We start from the raw sequence: 13,520 nt of genomic DNA, 5'->3' as shown, positions 1-13,520 counted from the left end.
TAGGGTCTCCTGGGAGAAGAGCGCTGTTTGGCTCAGTTTGTTTTTGTAGGGTCTCCTGGGAGAAGAGCGCTGTTTGGCTCAGTTTGTTTTTGTAGGGTCTCCTGGGAGAAGAGCGCTGTTTGGCTCAGTTTGTTTTTGTAGGGTCTCCTGGGAGAAGAGCGCTGTTTGGCTCAGTTTGTTTTTGTAGGGTCTCTTGGGAGAAGCAGCACTGTTTGACTCAGTTTGTTTTTGTAGGGTCTCTTGGGAGAAGCAGCACTGTTTGGCTCAGTTTGTTTTTGTAGGGTCTCCTGGGAGAAGAGCGCTGTTTGGCTCAGTTTGTTTTTGTAGGGTCTCTTGGGAGAAGCAGCACTGTTTGACTCAGTTTGTTTTTGTAGGGTCTCTTGGGAGAAGCAGCACTGTTTGGCTCAGTTTGTTTTTGTAGGGTCTCCTGGGAGAAGCAGCGCTGTTTGGCTCAGTTTGTTTTTGTAGGGTCTCCTGGGAGAAGCAGCGCTGTTTGGCTCAGTTTGTTTTTGTAGGGTCTCCTGGGAGAAGCAGCGCTGTTTGGCTCAGTTTGTTTTTGTAGGGTCTCTTGGGAGAAGCAGCACTGTTTGGCTCAGTTTGTTTTTGTAGGGTCTCTTGGGAGAAGCAGCGCTGTTTGGCTCAGTTTGTTTTTGTAGGGTCTCCTGGGAGAAGCAGCGCTGTTTGACTCAGTTAGTCTTTGTAGGGTCTCCTGGGAGAAGCAGGGCTCTGTGTGTTGCTTGGTTTTTGTAGGGTCTGTTGTGTTGGCTGGCTTGTTACTGTAGGGTCTCGTGAGAGCAAGGGCTTTTGTGCATGTTTTGCTTTGTCATTGTAGGGTCTCTTGAGAGTACTGTTTTGTTTTTGTAGGGTCTCTCATGAGCGGATGAACACTAGGGCCTCTCTGTGTGTCATTTTGTTATTGTAGGGTCTTACAAATGCTAGGACTGTGTGCTTCATAGAAGATCAGGGTTGGAAGGGAGCTCAGGAGGTTCTAGTCCGACCCCCTGCTCAAAGCAGGACCAATCCCAGCCAGGGCTTTGTCAAGCTGGGCCTTAACATTGGGGCAACAGGAAATGTGGCTTTGTTTCTGTAGGGTCTTATAAGTGGCAGGGTTGTGTGTTTTGGCTGTTGTCGGGCTCTGACAAATGCTGCTTTGTTAGGATAGTGTCTCTCACAAGAATAAAGGCTGTGCGTGGTGCCTTTGCTGTCATATGGATCTTCTGTGTTATTGTAGGGTCTCCTAGTCTGTTGTTGCACTATCTGGGGCTGCATGTGCCAGCTAATTACTGATGGGTTCCCTATGGGTGCCAGTTTGTTGTTGTGGAATCTGGAGCCGTGTCCTGGTTTGTTGTTGTAGGGTCTTTTGTATGGTTATAGGATCAACTTGTCTGTTCTTGCAAGGTCCGGGACTGCGTGTGTGTCGGTCTATTATTGTGGGTGCAAAACTGGTTGGAAAACCTCTCCCAGAGAGTCGTTCTCAGTGGTTCACAGTCCTGCTGGAAGGGCAAATCGAGTGGGGTCCCGCAGGGATCAGTTTTGGGTCCGGTTCTGGTCACTATCTTCATCGATGATTTAGCTAATGGCACAGAGAGGGCACTGATAACGTTTGCGGACGATCCCAAGCTGGGAGGGGTTGCAAGTGCTTTGGAGGATAGGATGAAAATTCAAAATGCTCTGGACAAACTGGAGAAACGGTCTGACGTACATAGAATGACATTCAATCAGGACAAATGCAAAGTGCTCCCCTTAGGCAGGAACAATCAGTCGCACACACACAGTGGGCAATGACGGCCTAGGAAGGAGCACTGCGGAGAAGGTCCTTGGGGTCAGAGTGGATCACAAGCTAAATATGTGTCAACAGTGTAACGCTGTTGCAACAAAAGCGAACATCCTTCTGGGATGTATCAGCAGGAGTGTTGTAAGCAAGACATGAGCAATAATTCTTCCGCTCTGCCCCGCGCTGATACAGAATCAGCTGGAGTATTGGGTCCGGTTCTGGGCCCCACATGTCAGGAAGGATGTGGAGAAATTGGAGAAAGTCCAGAGAAGAGCAAAAATGATTCAAGGTCTAGAAACCCTGAGCTAGGAGGGAAGATTGAAAACACTGGGTGTGTTTAGTCTGGAGAAGAGGAGGCTGAGGGGGGACACGAGAACAGTTTCGGGTACATAAAAGGTTGTTACAAGGAGGAGGGAGAAGAATTGTTCTCGTTAACCTCTGAGGATAGGACAAGAAGCAATGGGCTTAAATTGCAGCAAGGGAGGTCTAGGTTGGACATCAGGAAAAACTTCCGACCTGTCAGGGTGGTTAACGCTGGAATAAGTTGCCCAGGGAGGTTGTGGAATCGCCGTCATTGGGGATGTTTAAGAGCAGGTTGGACAAACCCCCGTCAGGGAGGGGCCAGATCAGCGTTTCTCTAACGGGTGCGCGGACGCCGCAGATCAACTCCTCCTGCTCCCGCCCGGCGCCTCCTGCTCGCCAAAACTCCGGCGGCGCAGCGGGGCTCAGGCAGGTTCCGAACTGCCCCGGCTCCGCACCGCTCCCGGAAGCGGCCGGCACGTCCCTGCAGACCCTGGGCGGGAGGGGGTCTCCACACGCTGCCCCGAGTAACGGCTCCGCAGCCCCCATTGGCTGGGAAATGTGGCCAATGGGAGCTGTGGGGGCGGTGTCTGCGGGTGCCCCTCACCCAAACCCCCTCCCAGAGCCTGCATCCCTCCCTCTCCTGCACCCAAACTCCCTCCCAGAGCCTGCACCCCTCCTCCCTCCCCACTCAAACTCCCTCCCGGAGCCTGCACCCCTCCCCCCTCCTGCACTCAAATCCCCTCCCAGACCTGCTCCCCTCCCCCCTGCACCCAAACTCCCTCCCAGAGATTGCCCCATCCCCCCACCCAAACTCCATCCCAGAGCCTGCACCCCTCCCGCCTCCCAGAGCCTGCACCCCAAATCCCCTCCTACACCCAACCCCCCTCCCAGAGCCTGCACCCCTCCCCCTCCTGTACCCAACCCCCTCCCAGAGCCTGCACCCCTCCCGCCTCCCAGAGCCTGCACCCCAAATCCCCTCCTGCACCCAACCCCCCTCCCAGAGCCTGCACCCCTCCCGCCTCCCAGAGCCTGCACCCCAAATCCCCTCCTGCACCCAACCCCCCTCCCAGAGCCCGCACCCCTCCCGCCTCCCAGAGCCTGCACCCCTCCTCTCTCCCCACTCAAACTCCCTCCCAGAGCCTGAACCCCAAATCCCCTCCTGCACCCAAACTCCCTCCCAGAGCCTGCACCCCAAATCCCCTCCTGCACCCAAGCCCCCTCCCAGAGCCTGCATCCCTCCCCCCTCCTGCACCAAACTCCCTCCCAGAGCCTGCACCCCTTCCCCCTCCCCACCCAATCTCCCTCCCAGAGCCTGACCCCTCTCCCCTCCCTCACCCAAACTCCCTCCCAGAGCCTGCACCCCTCCCCCCCGCACCCAAATTCCCTCCCAGAGCCTGACCCCTCCGCCCTCCTGCACCCAAACTCCCTCCCAGAACCCAACCCATCCCCCTCCCTCACCCAACCTCCCTCCCAGAGCCTACACCCCTCCCCCCCTGCACCCAAACCCCCTCCCACAGCCTGCACCTCTCCCCCCCCCGCACCCAAACTCCCTGCCTCAGCCTGTGACAGTGAGTGAGGGTGGGGGAGAGCGAGCGACCCAGGAAGGGGGATGGGGACCAGAACTTACCACCCTGGCTAAACAACAGAGGAGAAGCAGTTAGAGGCCAACCAGCGTCCTTTAGAAAGTGGAAGTGAAATCTCACGGAGGAACGCAGAAAGGAACATGGACCCCGGTGAGTCAAGTGTAAACGGAAAACTAGGCAGGACCACAAGAGAATTTGAAGAGCAACTCACCGAGGACACAAACCAACAGCAATGTTTGTTAAGTCCATCAGAAGCTGCGACCCTGGACGGTCGAGGTGCTAAGGGAGCACTCAAGGGCGATAAGGCCATTGGGGAGAAAATAAATGAATTCTTTGCATCAGTCTTCAGATTTGGGGAGGGATCGCTCAGTGGTTTGAGCATTACCCTGCTAAACCCAGGGTTGTGAGTTCAATCCTTGAGGGGGCCACCTAGGGATCTGGGGTAAAATCAGTCCTTGGTCCTGCTAGTGAAGGCAGGGGGCTGGACTCGATGCCCTTTCGGGTCCCTTCCAGCTCTAGGAGATGGGATATCTCCATAGATTAGATTGAGGTGTCACGAGAGGAGGGTTTGGAACAAATTGATAAACTCAAAGCAAGAAGTCAGCAGGCCAGCTGGTATCGCCCACGAGTTCACATGTGAGACCGCAGCACCGTGGTGTGTAACCTGTTACTTCAATCCGCCCCTGTACCCGGTGACTGGAGCAGCACCGTGGTGTGTAACCTGTTACTTCAATCCGCCCCTGTACCCGGTGACTGGAGCAGCACCGTGGTGTGTAACCTGTTACTTCAATCCGCCCCTGTACCCGGTGACTGGAGCAGCACCGTGGTGTGTAACCTGTTACTTCAATCCGCCCCTGTACCCGGTGACTGGAGCAGCACCGTGGTGTGTAACCTGTTACTTCAATCCGCCCCTGTACCCGGTGACTGGAGCAGCACCGTGGTGTGTAACCTGTTACTTCAATCCGCCCCTGTACCCGGTGACTGGAGCAGCACCGTGGTGTGTAACCTGTTACTTCAATCCGCCCCTGTACCCGGTGACTGGAGCAGCACCGTGGTGTGTAACCTGTTACTTCAATCCGCCCCTGTACCCGGTGACTGGAGCAGCACCGTGGTGTGTAACCTGTTACTTCAATCCGCCCCTGTACCCGGTGACTGGAGCAGCACCGTGGTGTGTAACCTGTTACTTCAATCCGCCCCTGTACCCGGTGACTGGAGCAGCACCGTGGTGTGTAACCTGTTACTTCAATCCGCCCCTGTACCCGGTGACTGGAGCAGCATCGTGGTGTGTAACCTGTTACTTCAATCCACTCCTGTACCCGGTGACTGGAGCAGCATCGTGGTGTGTAACCTGTTACTTCAATCCGCTCCTGTACCCGGTGACTGGAGCAGCACCGTGGTGTGTAACCTGTTACTTCAATCCGCCCCTGTACCCGGTGACTGGAGCAGCACCGTGGTGTGTAACCTGTTACTTCAATCCGCCCCTGTACCCGGTGACTGGAGCAGCACCGTGGTGTGTAACCTGTTACTTCAATCCGCCCCTGTACCCGGTGACTGGAGCAGCACCGTGGTGTGTAACCTGTTACTTCAATCCGCCCCTGTACCCGGTGACTGGAGCAGCACCGTGGTGTGTAACCTGTTACTTCAATCCGCCCCTGTACCCGGTGACTGGAGCAGCACCGTGGTGTGTAACCTGTTACTTCAATCCGCCCCTGTACCCGGTGACTGGAGCAGCACCGTGGTGTGTAACCTGTTACTTCAATCCGCCCCTGTACCCGGTGACTGGAGCAGCATCGTGGTGTGTAACCTGTTACTTCAATCCACTCCTGTACCCGGTGACTGGAGCAGCATCGTGGTGTGTAACCTGTTACTTCAATCCGCTCCTGTACCCGGTGACTGGAGCAGCACCGTGGTGTGTAACCTGTTACTTCAATCCGCCCCTGTACCCGGTGACTGGAGCAGCACCGTGGTGTGTAACCTGTTACTTCAATGCGCTCCTGTACCCGGTGACTGGAGCAGCATCGTGGTGTGTAACCTGTTACTTCAATGCGCCCCTGTACCCGGTGACTGGAGCAGCACCGTGGTGTGTAACCTGTTACTTCAATCCGCCCCTGTACCCGGTGACTGGAGCAGCACCGTGGTGTGTAACCTGTTACTTCAATCCGCCCCTGTACCCGGTGACTGGAGCAGAGCTAATGTGACGCCAATATTTTAAAAAGGCTCCAGAAGTGATCCAGAAGAACGGCCAGACTGGGTCAGGCCAAAGGTCCATCCAGCCCGGTGTCCTGTCTGCCGACCGCGGCCAATGCCACCGTCGCGGAGTGTGGGGGAGTCGGGGCCCTGCACCCCTCTTCCTGCGATTCCTCGGGACTCTCAGCCAGCCAGTAACACAGAAGGTTTATTAGACGACAGGAACACAGTCCAACATGGAGCGTGTAGGTACAGACAACAGGACTTCCTCCCTCCCTGTCCATCTTGGGGGGCAGGGAGCTTAGGCCCCAGCCCTGGGGCTCCCTCTGTTTCCCCAGCCAGCTCCAAACTGAAACTCTCCAGCCCCTCCTCTGGCCTTTGTCTCTTTCCCGGGCCAGGAGGCACCTGATCCCTTTGTTCTCCAACACCTTCAATTGGCAGGGGAGGGGCCCAGGAGACAGGCCGTGGGCCATTCTCTGTGCAGACACCATCGCACTGGCCCTCTCAGGCTCTGCACCAACCACATCCTCTGATCCAGGGCGGGCTCCAGGCACCAGCTTGGCAAGCAGGTGCTTGGGGCGGCCACTCCGGAGAGGTGCGGCAGGTCCAGGTATTTGGCAGCAATTTGGCGGACGGTCCCTCACTCCCACTCCGAGCGAAGGACCTCCGGCAGAATTACCACCGCAGATCGCGATCATGGCTTTTTTTTTTTTCTTTTGGCTGCTTGGGGCGCCCAAAACCCTGGAGCCGGCCCTGTTCTGATCCCACCAGCTAGATACTTAAGAAAGGCATAGGGGAAACTGAGGCACCCACCCAGTATTCAGAGAAAACATTAAGAACATTCCCACTTCGTCACAGCCACTTCCCCAATTCCAATAGATGGTTTTTGAGATGGGGTGAGCACATCTGCACTCAGTGTTCAAGATGTGGGCGTCCCATGGACTTCTAGAGAGGCAACATGATATTTTCTGTCTTATTCTCTATCCCTTTCCTAACGATTCCCAATTTGCTTTGCGACGGCCGCTGCACAGCGAGTGGATGTTTTCAGAGAACTACCCACAGTGCCTCCCCAAGGAGCCCCGTGGCAGACACGGGCAGGCAGAAAGCTGACCGGTGCGGTTCCAGGAGGCGGCGGGGCCAGAGGGCAACCCTGGCAAGAGGGTGCAACCTTCGTGAGTGGAGGGCTGTCTCGCCGAAGGGGGTTCCTCCCAGGAACTGCACTGACCGGGAGAGAGCTCGGGGCTGTGAGTCCGTGACAACGTGGTAGCCGAGGATGGTTGGCGGATGCACGCTGTCGACGGCTGGCTGCGAGCACCGGCGCTTTGCAGCGAGGGGCTGCCAGCGATAAAACAAGGAAATGGAAGGAACCAGCGAGGAAATGGCCTAGAACCAATTCCCTAAAAGGGACGCTCCAGTGGGTGCAGGGCGAGAGGGCTGAGCGCTGGGGGGTCGCCCGGGGCAGCGGATTGCCCGGCTGGCAGAGAATGACCAGGCCGGGAGCAAGAGCCAGATCCCAGCGGGGCTCCTGGGAGTAGCAGGGGGCCACCAGCAAGGGGGGGATTTCCCTATCTGGATGTGAAGAGATGGGAACTGGAGTCGGAGGAGAGGGGGGCCTAGAGGACTGGCCATGGGGAAGGGCCCCAAGATGCCCATTCCACAGGGACCCTAGATTCCTAAGTGGGGTGTACAACCCTGGGCGTCACCCGAGGAGGTCACCACCCTGCTGGGAGAATCTCTCCGCACGGGGGGAAAGGGTGCCGGGCCACCTCTGCTGAGGATGGGTGTAATCGGGGGGTGGGGGAGTCACCCAGAGACCCCCCCTTTAAAGGTTCATGTGGCGAAGGGAAGAGGGCCGGTAACCGGGCGCAGAGGAAGGAATATACGCTTGGGAAGTGAACTGTCTCTTTCAAACTGGATCCGGACCCTGTGACCGTAACCGCCAAAGAGCAAAACCGAGAGCTGGGATCTCGCACCTCCAGACGGGGGGCCCAGGGGGGAGCCCGGTGGGGGTAGCTGGGAGGGAGGTCCGGGGGCCCTGGGACGCGGGCACTGGGGAGACGCAGGTACAGCCAAGGTGGGCCTGGGAGACGCAGTGCCCAGTGCAAACCTCACTATGAGGGGGGGGGTGAGTGCATCTAAAGGGGGGGCCCCAAAGGGGTTGGGGTGCCCAATTCGCTGCCAGTGGAGGTGCTGATGGGGGACAGGACAGAGAACTGGCCATACGGTGCCCGCTTGGCCTGACCTCAGCGATCTACCCTGCGGGGGACGTAACACTTCAAGCAGGGGAGCGAGTTCCCAGGGACGGGGCTTAACCGGGCTGAGACCAAGACTTTGTCATGAGGTGGGGAAACTGAGGCACGGCCAATGGGGGCTGGGCCCCGATTCCAGCCGCTGAATTCCAGACCTAGCCACAGAAGGATCCCTCCTGGAAGAAGCCAAGGGCAAGACCCTGGGGAAGGAGCCTGGTGAGAGAAGCAACCCGGTACCAGGACCGGGCGCCCCGAGGGAAAACTGAACCTTGTGGGATCAGAGGGTGGCTGGTGGCGATGTCCCATTGGGGGGGGGGGGTCCAGTGCACCCGGCGAGGGGGGCTGCAGAGTGTTTACTGTCCCAGAAACGGGGCACCGGAAGAGGGGTCTCGGCTCGGGGCAAAGGGTACCTGGGACGGGCTCTGAAAGCAGCAGCCAGTGGATGGAAGTGAGTCGTGCTGGTAGGTCCCAGCCGGATGTGGTCAGCACCATGTCGATGTGGTGGAGCTGGGGAGATGGGGCGGCCGTGGGTGTGGGCAGGAGAAGGGGAAAGTGAATCTTCGCAAGGTCATACATTTAGGGATTAATAACAAGAATTTTGGTTATAAGCTGGGGACGCATCAGTTGGAAGTAACAGAGGAGGAGAAGGACCTCGGAGTCTTGGTTGATCACAGGATGACTATGAGCCGCCAATGTGATACGGCCGTGAAAAAAGCTAATGCGGTCTTGGGATGCATCAGGCGAGGTATTTCCAGTAGAGATAAGGAGGTGTTAGTACCGTTATACACGGCACTGGTGAGACCTCATCTGGAATAGTGTGTGCAGTTCTGGTCTCCCATGTTTAAGAAGGATGAATTCAAACTGGAACAGGTACAGAGAAGTGCTACTAGGATGATCCGAGGAATGGAAAACCCGACTTATGAAAGGAGACTCAAAGAGCTTGGCTTGTTTAGCCTAACCAAAAGAAGGCTGAGGGGGGATATGATTGCTCTCTATAAATATATCACAGGGATAAATACCAGGGAGGGAGAGGAATTATTTAAGCTTAGTACCAATGTGGACACAAGAACAGATGGATATAAACTGGACATCAGGAAGTTTAGACTTGAAATTAGACGAAGGTTTCTAACCATCAGAGGAGTGAAGTTCTGGAACAGTCTGCCAAGGGGAGCAGTGGGGGCAAGAGACATATGTGGCTTCAAGACTAAGCTTGATAAGTTTATGGAGGGGATGGTATGATGGGATAGCCTCATTTTGGCAATTAATTGATCTCTGACTATTAGCAGGTAAATATGCCCAGTGGCCTGTGATGGGATGTTAGATGGGGGGGATCTGAGTTACTACAGAGAATTCTTTCCTGGGTGCTGGCTGGTGAGTCTTGCCCACATGCTCAGGGTTTAGCTGATCGCCATGTTTGGGGTCGGGAAGGAATTTTCCTCCAGGGCAGATTGGCAGAGACCCTGGAGGTTTTTCGCCTTTCTCTGCAGCGTGGGGCACGGGTCACTTGCTGGAGGAGTCTCTGCACCTTGAGGTCTTTAAACCACGATTTGAGAACTTCAGTAGCTCAGACATAGGTCAGGGGTTTGTTACGGGAGCGGGTGGTGAGATTCTGTGGCCTTGTGCAGGAGGTCGCACTGGATGATCATAATGGTCCCTTCTGACCCTAAAGTCTATGAGTCTCTGATTCCTGCTGGAATCAATCGTTCTCTGCCCGGCTAACCCCTGCTCGCCGGCAGGCATCAGAGGGGCTGCGTTCGTACCCACAGCCGGGCGCCAGCCGTCCTGGGCTCTGCCCATGGGGCAGGGGAGGTCTTCCCTGTTCACAGTCCCTGAGGAACAGCCAGGACCTGGGAGAGCTGAGAGTCATGCTGGTGGTGGTGGGTAAAGGGGCTGGCCGAGGTGTCGTACCTGGGCCCCAAGGTGCGGAGCAGCCGCCTAAAGCCAGAGCCAGCCAAGGGGGAGGGGGTTCCCGAACCAGGAAGCAGGCCCAGGTCTCTAAGGGGACTGGAGGTTTGTGCCCCACTTTAGCTCCCATCACAGGGGAGCTGGACAAGGGGGTCTGGACCAAGCCGTGCCAGGGGGACATGGAGGAGGCTCTAACCCAGGGGCCGGTCCTGGTAAAGCCAGACTTGGACACACCCTTCATGGCGTTCACTGGACACTTCAGAGGCAGGGCAGGGCTGTCCCGAATGAAAGGGGTCAATGCCAAACCCTAGGGGGGCATCTGATCTGCCAGGATGATGCCGTGGGGGTGTCCGTGTTAAGGGGAGCACAGATGTTACAGCCAATGCGTTGTCCCAGAGAGGGGGCCCTGAACTTCCCCGGGTCGCCGGCTGGAGTGACCCCGCTCAGCTCAGTCATGAAGCGGGGAGAGATGTGATGACGTGGGGGGGTTTCTTAGCATCTTGTGTGAGTGTGGTGTGTGCCTCAGTTTCCCCGTGTGTCACGAGGTGGTGGGAGAGGGTTTGTTGTTACAGAGGACCAGGTGTGACCAGCTCGGGGGTCAGCTGGTTTGGGCCAGCGGGAGCACACACGGCTGAGGAGAGAGGACGCCGGTGACCTGACCAGCCAGTTCCAGGCAGAGGGGAACAAAGGCCGGAGGAGAGAGGGCCCCAGCGACCTGTTCACCTGGGACGGGAGAAGCTGTTGGGGGAGATGATACCAGATGACCGGCTGGAAGGAGGGGGTGGCTGGGCTGGGGAGGGAACAGCCAGAGCCCCCCTGGACGCAGGAGAGACCTACATGTACGGTGCTGAGGGAGGCCAGGCCTGGGCCCTGAGGACTGCTTGGGCTGGGATCAGATGTTCAATAACCCCCCGTGTTACGCTGGCTGAGAGTCTCTGCAGGCTGGAGATCGGGGGACATGGCTCCCCCTGGGGGTGGGAGCCATGGGGGGCAGAGTGAGGGGACTCCCTGAGGGGGCCCACGGCAGAGCCAGGCTTGCTGGAGGCTCAGAGGTGCGATCCCAGGAGGCCTAACTCCAGTGCGACAGCGTGTGACCTTCGCAGAGGGCTGTCATGCTGAAGGGGGGTCACCCCCAGGGGCCACACGGAGCTGAGGGGCACGAGGTCTGTGAGTCCGGGACCCCCCTTCTCGTAACACAAGAACTAGGGGTCACCCAATGAAATTAACAGGCAGCAGGTTTAAAAGAAACACAAGGAAGTATTTCTTCACACAACATACCGTTAACCTGTGGCACTCCTTGTCAGAGGATGTTGTGAAGGCCAAGACTATAACAGGGTTCAAAAAAGAACTAGAGAAGTTCATGGAGGATAGGTCCATCAATGGCTATTAGCCAGGCTGGGCGGGGATGGTGTCCCAGCCTCTGTTTGCCAGGACTGAGAATGGGCGACAGGGGATGGATCACTTGATGATTACCTGTTCTGTTAATTCCCTCTGGGGCATCTGGCACTGGCCGCGGTCGGCAGACAGGACGCTGGGCTAGATGGACCCTTGGTCTGATGGAGTCTGGCCGCTCTTATGTTCTGGCTCCCAGCCCTCCCCCCTGCTCTAACCACTAGACCCCACTCCCCGCCCAGAGCCAGGAGAGAACCCAGGAGTCCTGGCTCCCAGCCCTCCCTGCTCTAACTACTAGACCCAACTCCCTGCCCAGAGCCAGGAGAGAACCCAGGAATCCTGGCTCCCAGCCCCTCCTGCTCTAACCCACTCCAACAGAAGGTCGCGGAGCTGTGAACTTCCTCCCAACAGTGCCCTATGAGTGTGTGTGTGGGGTGACTCAGAGAGAGGGAAAGGGAGGGGCTCAGGAGGTGGGGGGCTGCAGGGGGGGCTGTCACGGAGTGTGGAGGGACACAAGGACCGGCACCCCCGGCTTCCTGCGATTCACCATGACTCTCAGCCAGCCAGTAAAGCAGAAGGTTTATTTAGACGACAGGAACACAGTCCAAGACAGGTCTTGCAGGCACAGACAACAGGACCCCTCAGTTAGGTCCATTTTGGGGTCCCCGGGCACCCCAGCCCCTTGGGAGTGTTATACCAATAAAAACTAGCAGGATCTTATTAAAGGGGACAAGATAAAGATGCCACATTTATTATGATAACAATTTGATTTATGACCAATAACTAATATCTTAATCCTAATACACACACATTATACCTAATACCTACACACACACACACATTATACCTAATACCTATAAACACACACACACACACACACACACACACCCATCAGATGTTCTGCAGCTGCTGCATAGTTACCAGTCCTGCTTGAGTCTGTGGCTTGAGTTGGCAGCTTGGGTTTGTAGCTCGTGGCGGTAACTGGCCAGGAAAGCCGGGCACAAGGACGAGCTGGGTCTCTGTCGGGCGCACCGATGCCCTTCCATGTTGGCAGCAGAATGTTACCCTCCTCCAAAGTTTTCCATCTCACCCATCCTTTTTGTAGGCTTTAGTTTGAATCCAGAGTCTATAGGTCTTGTACTGGGCTATCTTGATTATCACTTCAAAAGTTTTTTTTCTCTTACTTAATTGGCCTCTCAGAGTTGGTAAGACAACTCCCACCTGTTTATGCTCTCTGTATGTGTGTATATAGATCTCCTCAATATATGTTCCATTCTATATGCGTCCGAAGAAGTGGGCTGTAGCCCACGAAAGCTTATGCTCTAATAAATGTGTTAGTCTCTAAGGTGCCACAAGTCCTCCTGTTCTTTTTGCGGATACAGACTAACACGGCTGCTACTCTGAAACATATAGGTCTTGCTGTGTCACGCTGCCTCTGGGTTTGGTGACTGATCACCCATCAATTGCAGACATGACTTTCAGCCTTGGACCGGGCTTTGATTTTCCTTCTATTGGACCTTTTCTTTTTAGGATGGATTCTTCTTACTTTGTTAGGGCTCTTGTCTGCATCTTCAGCCGTTGGTGTTTGAACTCTATTTAATCAGGACAGGCTGGGGCTGGAGGTTGAGTCCATCATCCATACATACCTCATTCACACATCTAAACTAAACTAATAAGATTACAGCAGTGTTTGCAGAAATGAAGGTTGCAGCAACCCTTACAAAATGGAGTCAGCGTTTTCAAATGGGGTTTGAGTTACAATATGGCCAACAGAAGTTACAATATAGACAAGTCTAATGGATGGCAAACAGTGAACAGAAGTTCCACTGTAGGCAAGTGTAATAAATGGTGAACAGAAGTTCCAATACTGAAACAGGGCAAGTCTCCGTGATTTAAGCAGGAATTGGATTGATAGTGAAACTTACAAAGGCAGCTGACTGAACAGCTATGGCTCTTAACAAGCATCTTAACTGTTAATTAGCCAGTTATTGGGGTAACCGGTTTTATGAATGAATATTGTTTCATTCATAAACTTTACTTATGAAGTTACATTAATAAAGTGAACAATTAAAAACAATTTCATTCATGAGTCCTACAGGAGGCCAGAGCCCCGTCTGCCTCCCAGCC

This window comes from Chrysemys picta, chromosome 4, assembly GCF_011386835.1.
Source record: "Chrysemys picta bellii isolate R12L10 chromosome 4, ASM1138683v2, whole genome shotgun sequence".
In the NCBI taxonomy this organism is placed as follows: Eukaryota; Metazoa; Chordata; order Testudines; family Emydidae; genus Chrysemys; species Chrysemys picta.
This window is presented reverse-complemented; position numbering follows the sequence as displayed.